The following is a 26968-nucleotide window of genomic DNA, read 5'->3' on the forward strand; positions in this document are numbered from 1 at the left end:
GGAGACCTGTCTTCCTTCCCAATCCCACAGCCACAAATGTCCCTGTATATGAAATGAGGATAAGAACACTATCAACCTGGCATATCGTAAGCACTGAATACACGGGAGCAAGTGACAAGTAAACAGGCATATACAGGACAATTAAGTATGTGTACAGAAGTCTTTGGGAGCATCTAATCCATTGGGGATGGTGGCCAGGGAAGGATTCCTGGAGGCCATGACCTCTAAGTAAGACATCCAAGCAGGAGTTGTACAAGCAAAGGAGAAAACAATTTCAGGGAGAGGAAATGGAACTGCAGACACTGTCCTGGAATAAATAGTAGGCATAGAGTGTTCAAACAAGTCTAAGAGTTCAGTGTACCTGAAGCAAAGAAGGCAAGACAAGGATGTGCGTTAACCATTTCCTTTTCAGAGACTTGATGATGAGAAAATCTTTTCTATGTCTGGATCTCTGGCATGACACTTACAGACTTCTGTAGTTTGGCCCTAACTTACTTTTGAAAACTACCTCTCAATTTTGTACTATTCACATATCTATCAACATCCAGGCCTTTTTAAATGCTGTTTCTCCTCCCAGGAATGGTTCCTAAGGTGAATATTTGGGACTTTGATTCTCAGGACCCCTTCACACATCTTTGCTAACAGAATTCCTCTTTCTTATGGGCACCCATTCCATGTTATTCAGGTGCGCTCATCCTGAGCTAACCCCACTACCAGACTATAACCCACAAAGAATAACCCACTCTCTGGCCATAGTAATGGCTTCAGGTATGGACACCTAACCCAAGCCGAGCCATCCAGAGTCCTCCATCGAATTTTCCGCTGGAGTCACCATTCCTATGATTGGAAGGACATGAGTTTAGGGCTGCCAGACCATCTTGCCTGCCTCTCAAAAGGAGAAAAATCTGAGGACTAATGTCAAGTAGGGAAAAGCAGAGCCATAAGATGGCAGGAGAAACAGAGGCAGGAGTCTATCATTTGAACCCCTTGATTGATACCAAACTAGAACCAGCTTCCCTCTTAGATTTCCCAGTTATGTCAGCCAAATAATTCCCTCCCTCTCCTTTTTTCTTAAACTGCTTTGAATTAGGTTTCTGTCACTTCAAACCAAAAAGCGTTCTAATTCACTTCTGACCCCATTGTCTCCTGTCATGGTTTAGCACAGTTACCGACTCTTCCGTGATCATCTCAGTCAGAAGCATCACCCACTTTCCCCCCCATCCCACCACATTCGTTATACTCATGGAACAGTCAGGTCTGCAGTAGCCAACCGGCATTTACCACATCATACCGTCCATGGTAGAATTTGGCATATATCCTACTGAGCATCTGAGAGGAAAACTGGTAGGCAGGCAGCCTTGTATCCCCATGGTGTGTATTACAGTATCTACTACTGAGCAGATGCTCAATAAATGTTTGTGGAGAAAAAGAAAAGGAATATGAAGGAAGAGCATTAGAGATGAGGGTTCAAACTGCAGGTTTAGTATTTCCTAAATGGGTATCCTTGGAAAAGTCACTAGTCTCCCCTAGACTCAGTTTCTATGCTTTTTTACTTCCCCTATAAAATAGGGACACTATTTATTAGGCTCATTTCAGGATGGAATAAAAGAATGCATGTTACATACTCATAACTGCCAAATCGTGGAAGCAACCAAGATGCCTTTGGTAGGTGAATGGAGAAGTCAACTGTGGTACATCCAGACAACAGACTATTGCTCAGTGCCAAAAAGAAATGAGCTATCAAGCCATGGAAAGACATGAACAAAATTTGAATGCATATTGCTAAGTGAAAAAAGCCAGTCTGGAAAAGCTAAATACTGTATAATTCCAACTACATGACATACTGGAAAAGGCTAAACTATGGAGACAATAAAAAGATCGATAGTTTCAGGGGGTAAAGGGGGAGGGTGGGGAGTGAAGAGATGAAGAGCTGGAGCACAGAGGATTTTTAGGGCAGTGAAAATACTCTGTATGAGACCATCATGTTGGATATACGTCATTATACATTCATCCAAACCCGTAAATGTACAATACCAAGAATGAACTCTAAGATAAACTCTGGACTTTGAGTGACTATGATGTGTCAATGTAGGTTCAACCCTGTTAAAAATGTACCCTTCTGGTGAGTAAAGTCAACATTTGGTGATGTTGGGACTTCTCTGGCAGTCCAGTGGTTAAAACTTCGCCTTCCAATGCAGGGGGTGCAGGTTCGATCCCTGGTCAGGGAGCTGAGATCCCACATGCCTCGCGGCCAAAAAACCAAAACGTAAAACAAAAGCACTACTGTAACAAATGCAATAAAGACTTTAAAAATGGTCCACATCAAAAAAAAATCTTTAAAAAAAAATGGGGTGATGTTATGCATGTGTGGAGGCGGGCAGTATATGGAAAAACATCTCTGTACCCGCTTCGCAATTTGTAAACCTAAACCTGCTCTAAAAAATAAAATCTTAAAAAATTAAAATACTAAAATGTTAAATGCTCTTCAAACATTTAAAAAAGAACGCATGCTACATGCTTTGTAAAATCTAGAGATATTTATTTAAATAAGTTAAAGTTTCAGTCCCTAGCGCTGGTCAAAGAATAACGAGTCCAGAATCAGAATCCCAGTTTGAGGTATCTCTGAGACTAGTGATCAATGTGAAAAGTTGGTTATTCTGGGCCTCAGTTGACTCATGTATAAACTGAGGTTAGGGAGAAGAGGATTAGGTGAGTTTTAGGAACATCCTCTCACTCTATGATGTGATAACATCATTCACTAATAGCTTAGCACTTGGTGTCTTACAATCTCCTCCATGTCCATGGAGGCAAGTTGTTAGTCCAGGAGCCTGAAGACGGGCAGGGTGCCCCTTTGTCATCCCTTCTCATCAATAAAATCTTGTACTGAGGGCTAAAATTTGATAGCCACCATGCTAGGTAGTTATCACTCATTATCTCATTTATTCTTAAAAATAACTCTGTGAGGTAGGATCTATACTCTTCTTTCTAAACACAGAAAAACTGAGGCACAGAAACGTTAAGTAATTTGCCTGAGCCCCACAGCTAGTAAGTGGTAATGTCATTCAAACCTGGGCGGCCTGCTTCCAAAGCCCATGTTCTTAACCATTACACTGCACGGCCTCTTTGTGATTCCCACTGTATCATTTGACAAAGGCTGAGAAGGACAGACCTAGATCTGCTCCAGGTGGCCTCTGCAGTCCCCACCATGCTAACAGCTGTGTGTGCTGGGGGCCTGCGTTGAGTGGGAATGCCATGTTGCTAATGGAAGAAAATGTAATTATAGAGCATAATTACAGTGTATCATATTCTGTAATTACACTGACAGTATTTAATATAGAACATATTCTGAAGCTAAATGGAATGGAAACACCCCCCAAACAGAACAGTCAGAGCTGCTAAAAACCTATCTCTCGACATTAGGGAATCATAGAGACCTCTATATCATGCTCCCCATCTTAGTAGAAAATACCCTGGTCCACCCATGGCCCACACCCCAAACTTGATGCTCTCCAGCCCTCATCTTCACATCCCATAGACTTTACCTCTCAAATCTGACCCATCCTCTCCAACTCCACTGCTTCTTTCCTGCTTCAGAAACTGTCATCTCTCCTCTACTCTATTTTTACAACTTCCAACTGGTCTTTTTGCTTCCCGAGATGCCCTCTGGGTCAGCCTCCACACTGTAGGTGAAGGAATCATCCCAGGATGTAAATCTGACCACATCACTTCCTTACTTAACACTTTTCAGTGGCTGCCCATTGCTGAGTCCAAACACCCTTGTTCTGCACTATGGGCCTTGGTGATCTGGCCTCTGATCCCCTCCCTGACCTCACCTCCTGATACTTGCCTCACACCCCTGTGCTCCAGCCATTCTGAACTATCCATGCAGATTCCAGAATCTCTCATTTCTCCCTGTTGTGAATGTTATGTTTTGCCTGAAATGCTTTCTTTTCACATTTTCTCTAACTCACACTCATCCTTCAGGAGCAGCTCATGTGCTGTCATACTCAAAGACTTCCCTGACCCCCAGGCTGGTTTGAGTACCACTGATATGTGCTCCTACAGCATCTTCCAGCAGAAAGCTCACCCCACTGGGTTGTAACTGTCTGCTTTCTTCTTAGTGTCCCCATCGAGACTCGGAAGAACTTGAGGGCAAAGACTGTGCTTTGTTTTGTTTTTATTTTGTTTTTGTTTCTATATCCCCCATACCTAGAGTGATGCCTGGTGTCAAGTAAGTATTCCACATTTCTTGTGTGAATGAGTGAATGAATGACATATTCAAAGAATCACGTGCAAGCAGTAATGTTTTTATTTCTATGACTATCTATAGGGAAAAGCATAGAATTGTAGAGGGTCACAAATTAAGAAGCCTTTTAGACCTTCCTTTCATTTTAAAAATAAGAAAAAAGAGCACTAAAGAAGTGAAAAACCTTACCCAATGTCACACAACAAGTATATGGCAAGTCTAGGAAAGAAAAGAGGCTTTTCAATTCTGAGTTTAGCACTGTGCTATAGTATGGAAAAATATTTACCTATATATAGCCAAAGATCTAGGCTATGGGGAAGGGGTGTCTGAAAAAGTAAAAAAATGTTAACAGAAAATATTCAGGTAAAAAATTATCATAATTTTGTGTGGTTTGTCATACTTGGCATCACATCCTGTACGATTTTCTTTATCTAGGTTTCAGAAAAAGAAAAGAAATCTATTTTCCACTTAGATGTGGGTTCCACTGGACTTTCTCACAGTCACTGGCTGCCCTTGGGGAATATGTATGTGCTAGAGAGAAGACAAAAACAAATGAAGCAGTTGCAGAAATCATATCTCCACTTCATCTGATGAATGCATTCAGGAATTAGTTTATTTAGAATACAAAATACCTACTCGCACTTGTGAAACGCCCCAGAGACCAAAATATTCAAGAACTAAATCTGCACAACATTGGGCTTTCTCTTCCTCCCCATCGATTCATGTATTTCTTCATTCAACAGTTATTTATTAAGTACCATCTATGTGCCAGGCACCAGGATCAGAGCAATGAACAAAACAGAATCCGTACCTTCATTGAGCCTACATTTCAGGGGCTATGTTTCCAGCTGATAAGGCACCTGCCACAGCGGCCAGCCAGCAAGGGATATAATCTCAGCTCTGCCACCAACTGGCTGTTGAATTTGGGTAAATTGCTCGGCTTCCATTTCTTAACTTATTAAACAGGGATATAATTAGACCCCTCGTTATAGCACTATTGAGAGGACCAAATGAGGCATTCAAGTAAAGTGCTTATAACTGTGTGTGGCATGGGGTAAACCTCAATAAACAGCAGCTTCTATTACATCCTGTTTCCCACCCATGTGCCCTCAGAGAGATGCAGAATACTAATGTAGCCAGGAGTCTCGGTGAGGGTGCAGTCCCACCATCTTATTTTACAAGACAGGTAAATGGCGTCTCAGAGGAGACAAGCAGTGTGTCCCAGGTGATACAGCGTATTGGTGTTAGAGTCTCAGCTGTACTCTGATCCAAGGCCACCCCTGTGTGGATGACCCCAGAGACCCGGGCCTGACATAGCGAGTCACACATTTCAGGCTCTGAACCTCGCGCTTCCCAGCTCTGTGGACCTAAGCAATTTATGTAATCTCTCTGAACCTCCATTTTCCCATCCGGAGAATGGGTATGATAATGCTACTTATGATGATAGTATTAGTAAGTCATAATTCTTCCCTCTCAGCTGGGAGGCTTTAACGAGACATGTTGTGATAAAGGGGTAGTAACTGTAAAGGGCTACACTGTCCAATAGAGTAGCCACTAACTACAGGTGGCTGTGAGCACTTAAAATGTGGCCGGTGTGACTGAGACATTGAATCTTTAACTTCAGTTAAATTAAAAACTAATATTCAATTCAGTTACTAGAAAATGTCCAGGTATTTATTCCCAATTGGGGTATGTGAACCTACTTTTTCAACAGTCTATTTTATGAAATCTTAATACAGATCAAGTGTTTCTGATGAAACAAGTGTTTCTGATGAAAATTTAGCAACCAAATTGAAATGTAAAAGTGTGAAATACATACAGGATTTCAAATATTTCGTATAAAAAAGTAAAGTATCTCAATAACTTTTAGCTGGTTACATATTGAAATGATCTTTTGGATATATTGAGTTGAAATTTATTTTTTAAATGAATTTCATCTTTTATGCTTTTTTCTTTTCTTTTTTTTTTTGATGTGGCCACTGGGAAATGTTTACTTTCCTATTGTCTCACTTGATAGGTCTACTGGACAGCGTTAGTCAAGGGCCACACACATGGGAGGGGTTAAAAGGGCCACACACATGGGAGCGGTTATCTTCCTTCCTCTCCCTGTCTTCTGGCTGTTCTTACACGTCCTGGATGGGAAAGTGGACCATTTAGGATCCTTTGGGCCCAGCCAGTAAAAATCAGCTCTGGTTATCTTAACCAAATAGAGAAGGATGAGAATCTCATGGCTCCAAGGAAAAGCTGAAGCAGCAGGCCTGGGAAAAGATGCAGGGCAGGACCTAGGGAGCAGGGAGGCAGAGGTGGTCCCTGCCTCCTGGATGCAGTTCTCTATTTTCAACCTCCATGTCACAATACTCCAAATTCCAGGAAGAGAGAATCTAATTGCCTAAGTCTGACTCATTTGCCAGCCCCTTGGCTAGGAAGGGTAGGAGGATGGGAAGGCACTTTGATTGACAGACCCACGAAGACACTATTTAGTAGAGAAGAATCAGTGCTCCAAAGGAGAATCAGGGTACTAGAGAAAAGAAAATGGATCCTGGGCAGGCAAGAGTCACATATGTTACTCATCGCAGTGGCCTGGGTACAGGTAAATGCTTAAGAGCTATAATAAGCAGCGGGTGAGTCTCTGCTCTGACACTGAGTCGTCACTCTGTCTCTTTAAGCCTCCATTTCCTCAACTAGAAAATGGGAGAAGAGTGTACATGCTGGATTCCCTCCCACTGTGAACCTGTCACAATTGCTTCAACTCTTGCTCTTGCTCTTCTTGGGGCTGGACGCCCCTGGAGAAACTAGGGGGGCCTGTGCCCTATTGGAAAGGGAAGACTCAGTTTTGACTGCAGGTCATCCTCCCATCCCACTCCCATCCCCTGCCATGGCACTGCAATTCTACCACTCTCTCACGTGTGCCTGAGACCCTCGGCCACATCCTTGCTCTCTTATCCTCTCTCATAGCTTTGCTGCAAAATAAAAAATATTAAGACCTGGCATGTTTAGAGAAAACCCTTTCATCTAATTGATTAGGAATTGCTAATTCGGCAAAACTAGTCTCAGGAAGAGAACTTAATTCCTGGCACAATCTCTCCTGTTAAAAGGGAAAGAAAAGATGGTTTAGAAATTTATAAAAAGCCATACTAGCAGCCCCAGCTACACTCCTTGGTGAACAGCTTCCTCATCTGCTTGCAAAACTGCTGCTTTGAAAGACAGACCGGTGGCAAGAAGGATCCAGCAGAACTGGGTTGGACTCTCAGTTATGCATGCACCCGTTCATTCATTTATTCAGCAAAATCTAGAGAAACGATTAAGACCTAGTCATTGTCATCAAGGAGTTCACAGTCTCCTAGAGTCTACTACAGATCGATAAGTGAGCAAATACCTACACAGCAATACAACAGAGTCAAGAACAAATCGTTACAGGAGCTAGAGGAGGAACCAACTAATTCAACCAGGGAAAGTTCTTTGAGGGAGAAGATGATTCTAGGCAGAGGAAGAGAGCAGCAAATGCAAAGCCAGAGATGTTATTTGTTTGGAGAGTAGAAGTAAGTTTAGCTGAAGTCTAAGTTGCATGATGGGATGGTCAGTGATGAGCTCCAAGTTAAGTCACTTCATCTTTCTACGATTCTGTTCTACCATTTGTCCCCAACCACCTGATCTCTAAGGGTAGTTGGAAAACTGAAATTTAATTCTTCATGAACATCTTTTGCACACTGCAGTGTATTGTGGAGACAGAGGTGAGGGTGAGTTAAGAGCGCCCTAGTGGCCCTACGTAAATGACAAGAGTTCGTCAGCCATGCACTTCCTTTGGCAGAATGGCAGCGAGCATTTGTTTTTGCTACCTCTGCTTCCAGCCCTATGCTTATGCAAATTCAGAGACCCCTGGATTTCGGCATCTCCTTCTTCCTTTCCATGAGCTCCTTGGTTTTGGAGTAAAATACATCTGGGGTCAAATTCTGGTCTGAAACTGTACCAGGTGTGAAACTGTAAGACTCTCCTTGGCCCCTTTAGCTTCTAATTTCCTCATCTATAAAATGGGACTGATATTGTCTCTCACAAGGTTCATGAGGATTCAATGAAATATTTTATGAGAAAATTCTTGGTAAACTTTCTCATAAAATATTATGAGAAATATCCAAATATCTCTAAGATCATTTTCACCACCATTATTTCCCTCTTACTTCTCAATGAGAACCACGTGTGATAAATAAACCACACTGGCATCTCAATACGAAACATACTGTATTGAAGTCAGACCTGAATTCTAGTCCAAGTCCTGCCCTTTTCCTTCTGATCCCTTCCCCAGCCCTTCCTCTGCTTCTTTCATTGTGTCAGGAACGATATTTTCCAGGCTTCTTTAACTACTGGCTTCCCAGCAGGTGTAGCCACTGAGATGCTCTCAATGAAGCAGGAGGCTGGAGGACAGGAGAAGGGGAAAAGCCAGGGCATTTCTTCTTCTCTTGCTCTGCCTCAGGTGCTGTATCTTGCAACTGCCGTGCATCCCAATAGCTCCAGATCTTTCTGCGTTGCAAGAGTTCTAAGTTTCCCAGAGTCCTAAGGTTCTAGCTCCTACAAGATGGGCCTGGCTCTGGACCTCTGATAACTCCACCTCCTCCTATTGGCCCTTTAGCCCTCAGGAAAGTCACAGCTATCTGCTTTTGACAGTCCCTAGGTTGCCTCTCCATCCCATTTGGCTTCTAGCTTCTCCTATTCCTTGAGATTTTTTTTTTTACTATCTGAACTGACTGGTAACCCCGGTGAGTCATTTCACTAGTAAAAGGAAGCCAGTGGATGATCCTACCTCTAAGACATCTTCCACTTTTAACATTCAAGGAATTGTTTGTCCAGGGAATTTCACAGTTGGTCATGTTTCCTTCTCCTGCTAAGTTCTTTCTCTCTCTAGCCACGGCCATCTCTCTGGTTCCATCAGTTTGCTCCAAATCAGAATTAATATCCGACCATACCACCAATACTCAAAACTTGGATATATAACATCAACATGCTCCCAACCCAGCCCTGAATTGGGAGTAAAAGATTTAACTGTATCATTCTTTGTTGTGCGTTGGCCCAGCTGATCTTTCTCTCATGTGCTTCTAGAGGCAGATCATAAGCACCTTGGATGGGTGTGTTTGTAGCGCCTGCTAAAATCACCCAGCTCAGAGCAAAGGGCTCACAAAAGGTATCTGCTGAGAGTCTGGTGAATAAATAAATAAATTCAAGGACTGGCACAATGTAAGTCCGCTTGGTCCTAAGTTTTTAGAGTGCCCTACCTTGAACTTTTTATGCACAAACTGATTTCAAATTCTGGCTCTGCCACTTATTACTGTGTGACCTTGGGCAGCTCTAATGTCTTTGAGATGTTGCCTACTCTGCATCTTTGAGGGACTGGTTCCTACCTCACAGAGTTATTGTAAGGATAGATGGAGCTGAGGACTATTTTCTTCCCCCCCCTCCTTGAACCCTGACCTCCTTGCAGACTTATATCTTGCCTCACCATCACACCCCCTCCTGTTTCACGTCCAGACACGGCTCCTCTCCTCTGCTACGATTTGGAATGACAAACTCACTGCCATGCCATACCAAACACCTTTCTGGTGGTTCCCCGCTCCACACTCTGTTTCTGTTGATTTACCCTAATCCATGAACGAAAACCAGAAGGCTCTCTCTTTCGAGAGCTACGAACTAAGATGACAAAACTGCTAATGCTTATTTCCAGACCACACAATCCCCAGGCCACATCTAACACATCCAGTCAGGACAGTCATTCAGATTCCAAAGACAATGGCATTTCTCTCCACAATTTGCAAGCAAAGCAATAATGCTCTAATTATGTGTCTATTATCGTCGTCATCATAATGCAGCCACATGGATGGTGACAACAGGCTGGGTTAATATATTCATTAGGAACAGGCAAGAGCAACATGACATTAATACCGCTAATAACACCTAATTGAGCTTAATTACAGTGTGATGCCTAATATATTGTGATGAATTTATTCTCAAAGTATTTACATATTTGTAGTTAAGTAATTAGCATTCTGCCCATAAGTAACTCCTCAGAAGTCCACTCCAGTTCTGGAACAGACAGGAGACCAAACCCAACCTCCTGCTTGGAATGGCCTGGCCAAAGAAAAGCTCTTAATTTGTGTGGAAATATATATGTCACGTCTTCCTCAAAGGCAAAGGGAACGGGTCCCACTGGGAAGGCTTTTGTGGGAAGATGGCGGCAGGAGAGAGATTTGCTCCTGTCCACTTCAAGAGTCTGACCGAGATTAAGAGCCTGCATGCTGGGGGCTTTGCTGTGCTTGTCACACCACACAGGGAGCTCTGTGATCTGTCCTAGGTGACAGACTTGAAGAGGGACATCCGCAAACTGGGGGAGGGTGATCCAGGTGGAGAGAGAGCCCACAGAGGTGCACCTGAAAGTACTCAGCACATTTAATTTGCAGAGAAGAGTCACTGAGATATGAGAGCTGTCTTCTTGGGCTTGCAGGGCTGACATGGGGCAACAGGAACAGACTCTGAAGTGGACAATAGCATAGATTTTCAAGTCAAGGAGACGTATTTGAATCCCAGCTTGGCCACTTCCTATCCACATGACCTTGGGCCAAATACACCCTGTCTCTAGGCCTCCGTTTCCTCTTTGGGTTGTATTAATTACATCTTAAAACAGGAGACGATGCCTGAGATCTGGAATCCCAGATTCTTCAGCTTACCTGCCTCATGGAACAAAGATTCAATAGCCCAGGAGCTAGAAGAAGACTGTATTGCATTCTCACCACGTAAAGCCTGGTGACGTGGAGCAAGTAACTGGATCACCGTAGAACTCAGCTTTCTCACCTATAAAACAAAGATTAATATCACACCTAACAGGACTGTCATGAGAATTGAATGAAGAAAATAATTCATGGAAGGTGTTTTGCTTGGAACACTCAGCATACAGTGAGCACTTAATGATAGTATTATTATTACTATGGCCCCCTCTTTTGTTTAAGGTTCAGCTTCAGAGGAGAATATCCACCCTAGCTAGTTGAGGCAGAAATGGGGTTGATTATAGGGATTAAATGTCTGAGAGGGTTATTGACTGTTGAAGACAAGCTCAAGGTTGAATTTTCAAGAAGAAACTCCCAAAGCCATGCCATAGGTAGCAAGAGAGCTGCTGCTTCTTGTACCATCAGAGGCCACCCAGCAACAAATCCATCTTCATGGCCATAGTGAGGAAGCCACTGTGATCAGGAAACCACCGTGATTAGGAGGCTATGACTATGGTGCCTGTTGCAATCCCCTCAGGTGCACTGCCACAGACACCCTGCATCTCAACCCCCATGAAGCTGGTTCATGGACAGAGAAACCTCTGTTCCTGCAACTGCAGAAAAAAAAAAACCAAGACTCTGCCAGTTTCCAGTAGAAGTAGCAGAAGGAAGGCCTCCCTCACTTCTAAATCTCACACAAGCCGATCTGATTGGCCGAACTCCAATGACAACTAGAACCCCAACTGCAGGGGAGTCTAGGAAAGGAGTCTTGAAAATGACCTTTCAAAATGCTGCAGTACAGAAAAGTGCACTACAAGGAGGGTAAGAATGGATACTGAGTTCTAATTTACCATATCCGTCATGCCTCCACTGTGCTGTTCCAAGGTGAATAAACAACCTTCTAGGAAAACATCCTGTCTACTACTAGCCAGGACTTCAGCTCCAGAGCCCTCTCTGGTTGTCCATACAATTTCTGAAAAAATCTCTTTTGCTCCTCCAGCTTAAGAACCAGACAAGAATTTAGGCAAATAACTACTCCTTGGGCCTTTTCCTTAACCATGTCCCAATCTTAAATCTGACCATTTCCACAGCAGGAAGAACCTTGCCAAATCCAATCCCGAAAGAGAGAGAGCACTTCACCCTAAAGCACAGAGCTGACGCCCTAAGCACAATGTCCGTTTCTCCTTTTGTGATCCTGTTTATGCTCCACGGAAGGGGGAGAGCAAAGGGAATCTCCCAACTGGAGGTCAGCTTAGGCTCATCTTATGGCCCCAGCCCTGCGCTAGCTATCCTCCTGTGCCAGTCGCACCCTCCCAGATCCACTCTCTGCCTTTCTTCTGCCGAGAGGCTGACCCGCAAGGCTAACATCTCCAGAGCTCCTTACCTTTAAGTTTCCAGTTGAGTTTGCCCAGTGGGACGTACTGGCAGAAAACCCAAGTCAAGAGGAGTGAGAGGAGGTATTTCTTCCCTGCTTCCTCCACCTATCAGCACTGAAGTTCTGGCAGTGTCTACATCCCTCTGTGGCTATGGCTCCTGCCAGGTGACTACTTCCTGGGCTCCGGGAACACCTTCTTCTCTTTCACCTTAAGGCCTAGGGGAAAGAATGACTTTCCACTGTTCCTAGTTTCTGACTACATCAACATCACCTGCTGGCTCATTTAGCCCTGCCCCATTCTACTTGATTCTATTACTAAATTCTCTTCGAAAGAGTATTTCCTGCAGGGCTCCTGACTAATACAGGCTGCAAGGAAAGTCTATCTAAGACAGATCATTTCCCCTTTTTTTCAAAACTTAATTCATTGATATTCCTTTCACTCCTCCCACTAAACTCCCCACTCCTTCCAAAAGGAGCTCTACCGTGTGCTTGGGCTATATCAGAGTTCTTCGCTCCTAGCAGAGAAGTAAAAGGTGGGGAGGATGCCTTGGCTTCCCTTAGGAGTTAGAATGTGCAGGAAACACATGGTTAGAAGAATAAAGTGAGATGACACACATGCATCCTGTGCAGAGTGCTGGCCCCCAGTCAGTGCCCAGCTGTACAGTCAGGCCATTCAAGTTGGGTGTTCTCTCGTTCTCTGTAATCCCCTGCTTAACCAGTCCCTGCTTCACTCACATGACTACCCAATCCTCTTAATTACAGGGCTTAATTAGTCCCTGGTAACTGGTGAGCCCACCTGATGTCAATTCCCCCTATAAATGGTATCCTCCTCCCCCAAGTAGCAAAGCCCGCTGCCATGTCCTGCTTGCCACCTGCCGTCAAAGGTAGGGTGTCGCTCTAGGACCTTTTGACTAAGATGTCCTGTCCAATAAACCACTGATGTCTCTCTCTATGTCTCTGGGCTCTTTCTTCAGTCTCAAGGCTGGGCAACGACAAGGCTTGCAGGCCTGCAGGGTGCAGCCCAACACCAGTGCATGATGGTTCCCTGCCCTCTTTCATTCTCTCCCTTGTCCCCCAATCCAGAAATCAAACAATAACAGGCAGAACGATTAAACACTGAACTCTGCAAACAAATGATCAGACTCCAAATCCAAGCTCTAGGGTCCGTGATGTTGGGCTAACAATTCGCCCATTCTGTGCCTCTATTTCCCCCTCTGAAAATACTGATTATAATAGTAATATCTATCTCTTAAGGTTATTATAAGGATTAAATGAATAAACTGTACAAAGAATTTAGAACAGTGCTTTGCACATAGTAAATAAGCTCAATAAATTGTTGTTTGTTTAGTTTGAAAACATTGTATGATAAGACAGAGATACAAGCCACATTCTGGGGAAGGGAAAGGTGCTTGTCAGGTTTTGATGCTCTGAGCACAATTTTGTCTTTAATAGGAAAGCAGGATCTACTTAGTCCAGGAAATGATTGTAGAACAATTCCTAAAAGGGGTTTTATAATCCAGAACTTTTGAAAGATGACACAAGGATGAAAAAATAATAATAATAAACCCCCAGCCTGAAGAGAGAATTGTATGCCCGTGTATATCAGGAGATAAAATGGGCACCAGTATCAGTCTCCACAACCTCCTCAATAAGGAAGTGGTCAAGGATGACCTGGGCTTAAATGTCCCTCTGCCACTTGGTAGCCACTGACCCCAGGCAAGTTACAGAGCTACACAGAAAACTCAGTTTTCCATCTTTAAAAAAACGTGGGTCGAAGAGGGCTTCCGGGAAGATGGCAGAAGAGTAAGACGTGGAGATCACCTTCCTCCCCACAGATACACCAGAAATACATCTATACGTGGAACAACTCTTACAGAACACCTACTGAACGCTGGCAGAAGACCTCAGACCTCCCAAATGGCAAGAAACCCCCCACGCACCTGGGTAGGGCAAAAGAAAAAAGAATAAACAGAGACAAAAGGATAGGGACGGGACCCGCACCAGTGGGAGGCAGCTGTGAAGGAGGAAAAGTTTCCACACACTAGGAAGCCCCTTCGTGGGCGGAAACTGCGGGTGGTGGAGGGGGGAGCTTCGGAGCGACGGACGAGTACATAGCAACAGGGGTGCTGGGGGCAAAGCGGAGAGATTCCCGCACAGAGGATCAGGGCCGACCGGCACTCACCAGCTTGAGATGTCTGCTCACCCGCCGGGTCGGGCGGGGCTGGGAGCTGAGGCTCGGGCTTCGGTCAGAGCGCAGGGAGAGGACTGGGGTTGGCGGCGTGAACACAGCCTGCAAGGGGTTAGTGCGCCACGGCTAGCCAGGAGGGAGTCCGGGGAAAAGTCTGGACCTGCCGAAAAGGCAAGAGACTTTTTCTTCCCTCTTTGTTTCCTGGTGCGCGAGGAGAGGAGATTAAGAGCGCTGCTTAAAGGAGCTCCAGAGACGGGCGCGAGCTGCGGCTAAAAGCGCGCACCCCAGAGACGGGCGCGAGCCGCGGCTAAAAGCGCGCACCCCAGAGACGGGCGGGAGACGCTAAGGCTGCTGCTGCCGCCACCAAGAAGCCTGTGTGCGAGCACAGGTCACTATCCACCCCTCCCCTCCCGGGAGCCTGTGCAGCCCACCACTACCAGGGTCCCGGGATCCAGGGACAACTCCCCCAGGAGAACACACGGCGCGCCTCAGGCTGGTGCAACGTCTCGCCGGCCTCTGCCGCCGCAGGCTCGCCCCGCACTCCGTGCCCCTCCCTCTCCCCAGCCTGAGGGAGCCAGAGCCCCCGAATCAGCGGTTCCTTTAACCCCGTCCTGTCTGAGCGAAGAACAGACGCCCTGCGATGACCTACACGCAGAGGCGGGGCCAAATCCAAAGCTGAGCCCCGGAAGCTGTGAGAACAAAGAAGAGAAAGGGAAATCTCGCCCAGCAGCCTCAGAAGCAGCGGATTAAAGCTCCACAATCAACTTGATGTACCCTGCATCTGTGGAATACCTGAATAGACAATGAATCATCCCAAATTAAGGAGGTGGACTTCGAGAGCAAGACTTATGATTTTTTCCCCTTTTCCTCTTTTTGTGAGTGTGTATGTGTATGCTTCTGTGTGAGATTTTGTCTGTATAGCTTTGCTTCCACCATTTGTTCTAGGGTTCTATCCGTCCGTTTCTTTTTTTTTTAACTTTTTTCTTTTTTTTCTTAATAATTATTTCTTATTTTAATAACTTTATTATATTTTATCTTACTTTATCTTCTTTCTTTCTTTTTATCCTTCCTTCCCTCCTTCCTTCCTACCTTCTTCCCTCCCTCCCTCCCTCCCTCCTTCTTTCTTTCTACTTCTACTAATCTTTCTTTCTACTTTTTATCCCTTTTATTTTGAGCCGTGGGGATGAAAGGCTCTTGGTGCTGCAGCCAGGAGTCAGTGCTGTGCCTCTGACGTGGGAGAGCCAACTTCAGGACACTGGTCACAAGAGACTTCCCAGCTCCGCATAATATCAAACAGTGAAAATCTCCCAGAGATTTCCATCTCAACACCAGCACCCAGCTTCACTCAATGACCAGCAAGCTACAGTGCTGGACATCCTTTGCCAAACAACTAGCAAGACAGGAAAACAACCCCACCCATTAGCAGAGAGGCTGCCTAAAATCATAACAAGTCCACAGACACCCCAAAACACACCACCAGACGTGGACCTGCCCACCAGAAAGACAAAATCCAGCCTCATCCACCAGAACACAGGCACTAGTCCCCTCCACCAGGAAGCCTACACAACCCACTGAACCAACCATAGCCACTGGGGACGGACACCAAAAACAACGGGAACTACGAACCTGCAGCCTGCAAAAAGGAGACCCCAAACACAGTAAGATAAGCAAAATGAGAAGACAGAAAAACACACAGCAGATGAAGGAGCAAGATAAAAACCCACCAGACCTAGCAAATGAAGAGGAAATAGGCAGTCTACGTGAAAAAGAATTCAGAATACTGAGAGTAAAGATGATCCAAAATCTTGGAAATAGAATAGAGAAAATGCAAGAAACATTTAACAAGGACCTACAAGAACTAAAGAGGAAAGAAGCAATGATGAACAACACAATAAATGAAATTAAAAATACTCTAGAAGAGATCAATAGCAGAATAACTGAGGCAGAAGAACAGATAAGTGACCTGGAAGATAAAATAGTGGAAATAACTACTGCAGAGCAGAATAAAGAAAAAAGAATGAAAAGAACTGAGGACAGTCTCAGAGACCTCTGGGACAACATTAAATGCACCAACATTCGCATTATAGGGGTTCCTGAAGAAGAAGAGAAAAGAAAAGGGACTGAGAAAATATTTGAAGAGATTATAGTTGAAAACTTGCCTAATATGGGAAAGGAAATAGTTAATCAAGTCCCGGAAGCACAGAGAGTCCCAAACAGGAGAAATACACCAAGACACATATTAATCAAACTGTCAAAAATTAAATACAAAGAAAACATATTAAAAGCAGCAAGGGAAAAACAAGAAATAACACACAAGGGAATCCCCATAAGGTTAACAGCTGATCTTTCCCCAGAAACTCTGCAAGCCAGAAGGGACTGGCAGGACATATTTAAAGTGGTGAAGGAGAAGAACCTACAACCAAGATTACTCTACCCAGCAAGGATCTCATTCAGATTTGATGGAGAAATTAAAACCTTTACAGACAAGCAAAAGCTGAGAGAGTTCAGCACCACCAAACCAGCTTTACAACAAATGCTAAAGGAACTTCTCTAGGCAAGAAACACAAGAGCAGGAAAAGACCTACAATAATGAACCCAAAACAATTAAGAAAGTGGAAATAGGAACATACATATCGATAATTACCTTAAATGTAAATGGACTAAATGCTCCCACCAAAAGACACAGATTGGGTGAATGGATACAAAAACAAGACCCATATATTTGCTGTCTACAAGAGACCCACTTCAGACCTAGAGACACATACAGACTGAAAGTAACGGGATGGAAAAAGATGTTTCTTGCAAATGGAAACCAAAAGAAAGCTGGAGTAGCAATTCTCATATCAGACAAAATAGACTTTAAAATAAAGACTATTAGAAGAGACAAAGAAGGACACTACATAATGATCAAGGGATAGATCCAAGAAGAAGATATAACAATTGTAAATATTTACGCACCCAACATAGGAACACCTCAATACATAAGGCAAATACTAACAGCCATAAAAGGGGAAATCGACAGTAACACATTCATAGTAGGGGACTTTAACACCCCACTTTCACCAATGGACAGATCATCCAAAATGAAAATAAATAAGGAAACACAAGCTTTAAATGATACATTAAACAAGATGGACTTAGTTGATATTTATAGGACATTCCATCCAAAAACAACAGAATACACTTTTTTTTCAAGTGCTCATGGAACATTCTCCAGGATAGATCCTATCTTGGGTCACAAATCAAGCCTTGGTAAATTTAAGAAAATCGAAATTGTATCAAGTATCTTTTCCGACCACAGTGCTATGAGACTAGATACCAATTACAGGAAAAGATCTGTAAAAAATACAAACACATGGAGGCTAAACAATACATTACTTAATAACGAAGTGATCACTGTAGAAATCAAAGAGGAAATCAAAAAATACCTAGAAACAAATGAAAATGCAGACACAATGACCCAAAACCTATGGGATGCAGCAAAAGCAGTTATAAGAAGGAAGTTTATAGCAATACAATCCTACCTTAAGAAACAGGAAACATCTCGAATAAACAACCTCACCTTGTACCTAAAGCAATTAGAGAAAGAAGAACAAAGAAAACCCCAAAGTTAGCAGAAGGAAAGAAATCATACAAATCAGATCAGAAATAAATGAAAAAGAAATGAAGGAAACGATAGTAAAGATCAATAAAACTAAGAGCTGGTTCTTTGAGAAGATAAACAAAATTGATAAACCATTAGCCAGACTCATCAAGAAAGAAAGGGAGAAGACTCAAATCAATAGAATTAGAAATGAAAAAGGAGAAGTGACAACTTTCACTGCAGAAATACAAAAGATCATGAGAGATTACTACAAGCAACTCTATGCCAATAAAATGGACAACCTGGAAGAAATGGACAAATTCTTAGAAATGCACAACATGCCAAGACTGAATCAGGAAGAAATAGAAAATATGAACAGACCAATTACAAGCACTGAAATTGAAACTGTGATTAAAAATCTTCCAACAAACAAAAGCCCAGGATCAGATGGCTTCACAGGCGAATTCTATCAAACATTTAGAGAAGAGCTAACACCTATCCTTCTCAAACTCTTCCAAAATAGAGCAGAGGGAGGAAAACTCCCAAACTCATTCTACGAGGCCACCATCACCCTGATACCAGAACCAGACAAGGATGTCCCAAAGAAAGAAAACTACAGGCCAATATCACTGATGAACATAGATGCAAAAATCCTCAACAAAATACTAGCAAACAGAATCCAACAGCACATTAAAAGGATCATACACCATGATCAAGTGGGGTTTATTCCAGGAATGCACGGATTCTTCAATATACTAAAAACAATCAATGTGACACACCATATTAACAAATTGAAGGAGAAAAACCATATGATCTTCTAAATCGATGCAGAGAAAGCTTTCAACAAAATTCAACACCCATTTATGATAAAAACCCTGTAGAAAGTAGGCATAGAGGGAACTTTCCTCAACATAATAAAGGCCATATATGACAAACCCACAGCCAACATCACCCTCAATGGTGAAAAACTGAAAGCATTTCCACTAAGATCAGGAGCAAGCCAAGGTTGCCCACTCTCACCACTCTTATTCAACATAGTTTTGGAAGTTTTAGCCACATCAATCAGAGAAGAAAAGGAAATAAAAGGAATCCAAATCAGAAAAGAAAAAGTAAAGCTGTCACTGTTTGCAGATGACATGATACTCTACATAGAGAATCCCAAAGACGCTACCAGAAAACTACTAGAGCTAATCAATGAATTTGGTAAAGAGCAGGATACAAAATTAATGCACAGAAATCTCTGGCATTCCTATACACTAATGATGAAAAATCTGAAAGTGAAATCAAGAAAACACTCCCATTTACCATTGCAACAAAAAGAATAAAATATCTAGGAATAAACCTACCTAAGGAGACCAAAGACCTGTATGCAGAAAATTATAAGACACTGATGAAAGAAGTTAAAGATGATACAAATAGATGGAGAGATATACCATGTTCTTGGATTGGAAGAATCAACATTGTGAAAATGACTCTACTACCCAAAGCAATCTACAGATTCAATGCAATCCCTATCAAACTACCACTGGTATTTTTCGCAGAACTAGAACAAAAAATTTCACAATTTGTATGGAAACACAAAAGACCCCGAATAGCCAAAGCAATCTTGAGAACGAAAAACGGAGCCGGAGGAATCAGGCCCCGTGACTTCAGACTATACTACAAAACTACAGTAATCAGGACAGTATGGTACTGGCACAAAAACAGAAATATAGATCAATGGAACAGGATAGAAAGCCCAGAGATAAACCCACGCACATATGGTCACCTTATCTTTGATAAAGGAGGCAGGAATATACAGTGGAGAAAGGACAGCCTCTTCAATAAGTGGTTCTGGGAAAACTGGACAGGTACATGTAAAAGTATGAGATTAGATCACTCCCTAACACCATACAGAAAAATAAGCTCAAAATGGATTAAAGACCTAAATGTAAGGCCAGAAACTATCAAACTCTTAGAGGAAAACATAGGCAGAACACTCTATGACATAAATCACAGCAAGATCCTTTTTGACCCACCTCCTAGAGAAATGGAAATAAAAACAAAAATAAACAAATGGGACATAATGAAACTTCAAAGCTTTTGCACAGCAAAGGAAACCATAAACAAGACCAAAAGACAACCGTCAGAATGGGAGAAAAGATTTTCAAATGAAGCAACAGACAAAAGATTAATCTCCAAAATTTATAAGCAGCTCATGCAGCTCAATAACAAAAAAGCAAAAAACCCAATCCAAAAATGGGCAGAAGACCTAAACAGACGTTTCTCCAGAGAAGATATACAGACTGCCAACAAACACATGAAAGAATGCTCAACTTCATTAATCATTAGAGAAATGCAAATCAAAACTACAATGAGATATCATCTCACACCAGTCAGAATGGCCGTCCTCAAAAAATCTAGAAACAATAAATGCTGGAGAGGGTGTGGAGGAAAGGGAACCCTCTTACACTGTTGGTGGAAATGTAAATTGATACAGTCACTATGGAGAACAGTATGGAGGTTCCTTAAAAAACTACAAATAGAACTGCCATATGACCCAGCAATCCCACTACTGGGCATATACCCTGAGAAAACCATAATTCAAAAAGAGTCATGTACCAAAATGTTCATTGCAGCTCTATTTACAATAGCCCGGAGATAGAAACAACCTAAGTGTCCATCATCGGATGAATGGATAAAGAAGATGTGGCACATATATACAATGGAATGTTACTCAGCCATAAAAAGAAACGAAATTGAGCTATTTGTAATGAGGTGGACAGACCTAGAGTCTGTCATACAGAGTGAAGTAAGTCAGAAAGAGAAAGACAAATACGGTATGCTAACACATATATATGGAATTTAAAAAAAATGTCATGAAGAACCTAGGGGTAAGACAGGAATAAAGACACAGACCTACTGGAGAATGGACTTAAGGATATGGGGAGGGGTAAGGGTGAGCTGTGACAAAGTGAGAGAGAGGCATGGACATATATACACTACCAAATGTAAGGTAGATAGCTAGTGGGAAGCAGCCGCATAGCACAGGGAGATCAGCTCGGTGCTTTGTGACCGCCTGGAGGGGTGGGATAGGGAGGGTGGGAGGGAGGGAGACGCAAGAGGGAAGAGATATGGGAACATATGTATATGTATAACTGATTCACTTTGTTATAAAGCAGAAACTAACAACAAGAACAACAAAAATACGTGAGTCCTACGATACTTTCCTCTCAGGCTGCTGTGAAGACCAAGCACGAGAACCGTTGTAAAGTCGATGAAGGCTGCCTAACCCATTCTTCCCTCCACACCCCTCCCTGTGACTAGGCTTTGCTTATGGCCTCACTCCAAGTACGGCCCTAAGATACAGGATCTGTTACCTGTTGAGCTCTTTGGGGTTTGGCTGTTGCATGCTGTACAGGTAGCTACTCCCTGTCTCCCAGACTCAGGATTCTGGGTCTTTAGTTTCTGCTTTTGCTGTCTTCTCCTACACCATCAGTATTGTCAGTCTCAACGGAAGGGGCCTATGAGTCTCCCTTTTGAGGTGAATAGATTCTTCTTTCTTGACACCATGCAGGATCTATGCATAGCAGCCCAATGACATGCTCCTTGTGCATCATTATTGAACAAACCCCAGGAAGGCTTAATGAGCACTGCTGTTAACCCATCATAGTCCAACATGGAGATTTCACCAGGCCTATGGAAGGAAGTTAAAAGGACGCTGCAGAGTCCAAAGTGGAATAACCACACCTGTTACTGGGGTTCTTTGTGCTCTGTTGTGCCTGCATCCTGCCTAGTCTCCTCTCCACAGAGTGAGATCCTCTAGAAAAATTGGAAAAAGGATGGTCTAAGGCAAACACGCCATCTTTACCACTGGATTTATTCCCTGAATCACCTTGCCTCTGTTTAAATAACCTAGGGGAAAAATATAGAGTAGTTTCTATTTTCTAGTTGGACCCCGACTGTTATGGGGAGCGAGACTATAGACAGGAGGCCAGTTAGGAGGTGTGGCAATTGTCTTGAGATGAAAGACTGGGGATTCAAAACTAAGATAGTAGCAGTGGGATGAAGGAGAGAGGAAGGCGATCAAGAAACATTTTAGAGGAAACCCTCCTACATTGTTGGTGGGAATATAAATTGAGGTAGCCACTATGGAGAGCAGTATGAATGTTCCTTAAAAAACTAAAAATAGAACTACCATATGACCCAGCAATCCCACTCCTGGGCATATACCCGGAGAAAATATATAATTCGAAAAGATACATGCACCCCTATATTCATTGCAGCACTATTTATAATTGTCAGGACATGGAAGCAACCTGAATGTCCATCGACAGAGGAATGGATAAAAAGGATGTGTACATATATATAATGGAATATTACTCAGCCATAAGAAAGAACAAAATAATTCCATTTGCAGCAACATGGATGGACCTAGAGATTGTCATACTGAGTGAAGTCAGACAGAGAAAGACAAATATTGCATGATATCACCTGTAGGTGGAATCTAAAAAAGGGTACAAATGAACTTATTTACAAAACAGAAGTAGAGACACAGATGTAGAAAACAAACTTATGGTTACCAGAGAGTAAGGGGGGGGGATAAATTGGGAGATTGGGGTTGACATATACACACTACTATATATAAAATAGATAACTAATGAGGACCTACTGTATAGCACAAGGAACTCTACTCAATACTTTGTAATGGCCTTTATGGGAAAAGAATCTAAAAAAGAGTGGATATGTGTATATGTATAACTGATTCACTTTGCTGTACACCTGAAACTAACACAACATTGTATATCAACTATAGTCCAATAAAAATTTTAAAAAAGAAACATTTTTAGAAATAGAACAATAGGACTTGGTGACCAGTCTAATCTTAAACACGAGGGAGAAAGGGGCATTAGCAAGTCCTAAACCTCTTGGTTTGAGGAGCACGTGAAGATGACGATGTCATTCAGTGAGGCAGAGCGTGAGTGGTGAATAGTTTGGGAGGTGTTTTTAGTCAAATATCTAGTAGATAATGAAGCATATGGCTCTGTAATGACCGTTTATCATTTTGTATCCCGGAGCCCCTTCCTGATGGGAATAGCAGCCCCTTCTGTTTTCAGATATTGTTCTAAATAATTGATCTGAATGGAAGCTGACATCTTTGTCTGAGATTCTGCTGACCTGGCTCAATCAATTCATGAAAAGGTAGGTCCTTGAATCAGGGAAAACCAATCTGAATTCTTCACCAGGATTTTTTAACCAGGGCAAAGGAGACTCTTTCCTCCCTTTTTATAGAGATTGTGAGCTAGAGATGTGGGCGGCCAGAAAATCATGGAGAAGCCAGTCTGAGAGAATGGCGCCAACAGGAAAGGCAAAGCAGAACTAAGTATGGTAAGGACCACCTTGTAGGCGGCTGTGAGTACAAAAGGAGGTAAGCCACATGAAAAGTCTAGCACTGGGCATGGCACTTAGTAGTTACTCAATAAGCTGTCTTAACCGAGGGTACCAACTGTGAGCTTTGAATGGGCAAAGAAAGGACCGGATGATTTCAACCAGAGAGGGGATGACATTTGGAATGGGTTTTGAAGGATGGGTTGAACTCCAACTGGGAGGGCTGGATTTTAGGAACTCTCTGGCTCCAGGGGAGTCAGGAGTAAAAGCTGCCTGGCGAGAGCCTGGCCTGCCCTGTCCCGTCCGCGAAGTCCTCTTCTCCAGAGGAGGCTTTGCAGAAGAAGCCTGCCTGCCACACTCAGCCTGCAGCCGTGACCTTGCTGAGCCTTGAGAGTGACAAGAACAGAGCCCATGATTATTAACCTTACCGCTTGTTTCTGTAGTTTATTGTGACAAGACAATGCAATAAGGAGGGAGGTAATCAAAAAGCAATTTTGTAGCAGTAAGCTTAAAGTGACAAACCTTGCTTTTCCTAAATAAATCATCATTATTCCCATATGGCTCAGGACTGACAACTTGGGTTTCCTTAGTAACTGAGTACTTAGCTAAACCTGTGGCCCAGTGCGAGTGAGAACGAGCTGCATCTGGAGAGGAGAACCGGTTGCCAAGTCTTTCCCAGAGGTCTCCTCTTCCTTGCAGATGAGCGAGGTGGCCATTAGCATTCCGGCTTTCACATCCTCCGCGTGCACTGTTCTCTGGGGATCCCTGAGGTCTATGACACATAGTAATTTGTCATTTTGCAGCATCATTAATTTGGTTTTTGAGAGCTATTTGCTTTGTGAGTAAGTGGGTTTGGGAACCCCAGCATGCATACCTCAGAGGTTTACAAGGTAATGCTCATGAACTGAATGCTAAAAATGTGCAAAACCTGGTTTCTCTGTGAATCAGATTTCTGAAAAGAAAAACCAGGAGCTAATGCTGGTAATGGAAGGGAAGAAAAAGTAATGAAGACTAGGGAAGCAACGGCTCTTAGGAAGGAAAAGTTTTGTGGCCAAAGTAATATATTCTGGATTGACATTTGCAAATAGCATCTGGATTTACAAGGGTTTCTGAATATATCCTTTGTGAGGGTTAAGAATCTATGCTGCTTTTTAAAAGCTAGCTCCTCTACACACTACTGTATATAAAATAAACAACAAGGACCTACTGTATAGGACAGGAAACTATACTCAATATTTTTTGTGTGTGTATATACATACATATACATACGTATACATATATATATCTGAATCACTTTGCTGATACAATATTGAAACTAATACAACATTGTAAATCAACTAATACAACATTGTAAATCAACTATACGTCAATAAAAAAAGAAATAAAAATTTAAAAATAAATAAATAAAAGCTAGCTCCTTTCTCCCTTCTTCCCTTCCTGTTTTCCTCCCTTCTGTGTACACATTTATATGTGTACACTTAGACCTACCTGGTCTAAGCCATGGGCTCTACACACAGAGGCTGCACAGCCCCAGTTGTCAAGACCTGACAGCCTGGCTGGGGAGACAGACAGGTGGACAGATGGGCTACAGGTCCAGGCTGGGAACTCAGAGGTGAGCGTGACCATCCCGGTCTGCAGGCTCTAGTGAGGAGCCATGGAGGGAGTGATGTTTGAGCCAGGCCCTGAGGGACATGTGGGATTTGACACGTGGGACTACGGGCCAATGGCCTAAGGAGTGGTCTGAAGTCTACTGGGGCTCGAGCATCAAGTCATTGGAGGCTGCGGGCGGGTGAGTTTGGGACAGACTTGGAGGGGCCTGCACTCCACACTCAGAACCCTGCCATGCCAAGATGCCTCCTCCAGGCTGCCCTCTACTTACCCTCCAATTCTCTGGTGCTTCTGGCCTCAGGGCCTCTGATGCAACGGGCTCCTCCTCCCCACTCCCTGCTTCATCAGCAGGCTACAGCTCTTGCTTTGAACTCCCCTTCCTTGGAAATGACAGAGAGCCTCCCATAAACACTCCATCTAAAGTTTCTATTTTTCTTCATGGTCTTTAACAACAACAGCAACAAAGAATTCTACATTTATTCTTTAGTTTACTTGTTATATCTCTCATCTCTTTTAGTTTACTTGTTATATCTATCATCTCTCCTAGACTCTAAGTTCCTGGAAATCAGAGGAAACTTTTTTTTTTTTTTTTTGCGGTACGCGGGCCTCTCACTGTTGTGGCCTCTCCCGTTGTGGAGCACAGGCTCCGGAAGCGCAGGCTCAGCGGCCATGGCTCACGGGCCCAGCCGCTCTGCAGCATGTGGGATCCTTCCGGACCAGGGCACGAACCCGTGTCCCCTGCATCGGCAGGCGGACTCTCAACCACTACGCCACCAGGGAAGCCCCAGAGGAAACTTTTTATTGATTCATGACTGCACCCTCCCTACCTGAGAGCGGGCCTCTTTGCACACGGCTGATCCTCAACAAGTGCTGGCTGAATGAATGAATGACTGAATGAAAGAATGAATGAATGAGTTAAGACTCAGTTTAGAGGTCACCTCCCCCACCAGCCATCCCTCCAAGTCTGGAACTGTCCTATGTGTGTTTCCTAATGCCTGTGCTTACCTGATCACAGCGCTTACTAATAACACAAAATTGAAAGCGTTTACTTGCCTGCTCTCACTGCCGCAACCAAGAGCTCCCTAAAGGCAGAGGAACATCAGCCTCCCCCATCCAGCGCCTGGCAGGAATGTTTGTTAAACTGACACTTTGCCCCCGTAACAGGAGTGTTTTCCTGGGTGGTTGGAGGAGGCTGGACACTTTCTGTGAGTTGCCACCACCCTCCCCGTCCCGTGGGAGGAGAGGCTGGATGAAATGGGTTTCTTTGGGGCTCCACGGCTGGGGTTCCTGCTCTGTGGTCCCAGCTTCCTTCCTGCTGATGACATCAGGAAAGCAGGGCTGGCCCCTCCTGCTGGCTGCCAGCTCTGCGTCAGCATCCTGTCTGCGTCAGCATCCTGTCTGCCTCACAGATGCTCCTCTTTGCAAGCTGACTGGTACCCTGAGGTGACTGCCTGTGCTCCTGCGTGCGGACAATGAGGTTGTGGGCTGTGTTTGAAAGCAGAGTTTGAGCGGCCAAGACGGGTCTCCCACACCGCCCCACCAACCCCAGCTTTTTCATTCCCACCCAGGGTGCCAGCCAGATTGGAGGGCTTCTCTCAGGAAGGTGCAGGATTGCCCATTTGGTGTGTACTTCACATGGGTGGTCTCAACCATGCCTCTTAACAAACAGCCTTGGGAGTAAAAAGGGTGGAGCTTAAGACAGGTCAGCTGTGTGGCAAGGGAATGTGTGGATAGACTGTGATTTTAAAGAGGGTGGCAGGGTACTCACTTGGAAGGTAACATTTGAGAAGGAATTTCAAGGAAGTGAGGGCATTAACCAACTGAATCCCTGGTGAAAGAACATTCCAGGCAGAAG

At 43.6% G+C, this 26968-nt stretch overlaps 1 long non-coding RNA gene across 1 annotated transcript; it reads right to left on the minus strand.

Annotated features, from left to right (window-relative positions):
• Positions 1–23935: 23935 nt before the first annotated feature.
• LOC137210561 (uncharacterized) lies at positions 23936–26415 on the minus strand. Its single transcript, XR_010936614.1, has 3 exons — positions 26163–26415; positions 25385–25489; positions 23936–24270 (listed from the first exon to the last, which is right to left on the minus strand). It is a non-coding gene; the product is annotated as an uncharacterized lncRNA (long non-coding RNA).
• Positions 26416–26968: the final 553 nt, after the last annotated feature.

The sequence above is a fragment of the Pseudorca crassidens genome, chromosome 2, assembly GCF_039906515.1.
Source record: "Pseudorca crassidens isolate mPseCra1 chromosome 2, mPseCra1.hap1, whole genome shotgun sequence".
Classification (NCBI taxonomy): domain Eukaryota; kingdom Metazoa; phylum Chordata; class Mammalia; order Artiodactyla; family Delphinidae; genus Pseudorca; species Pseudorca crassidens.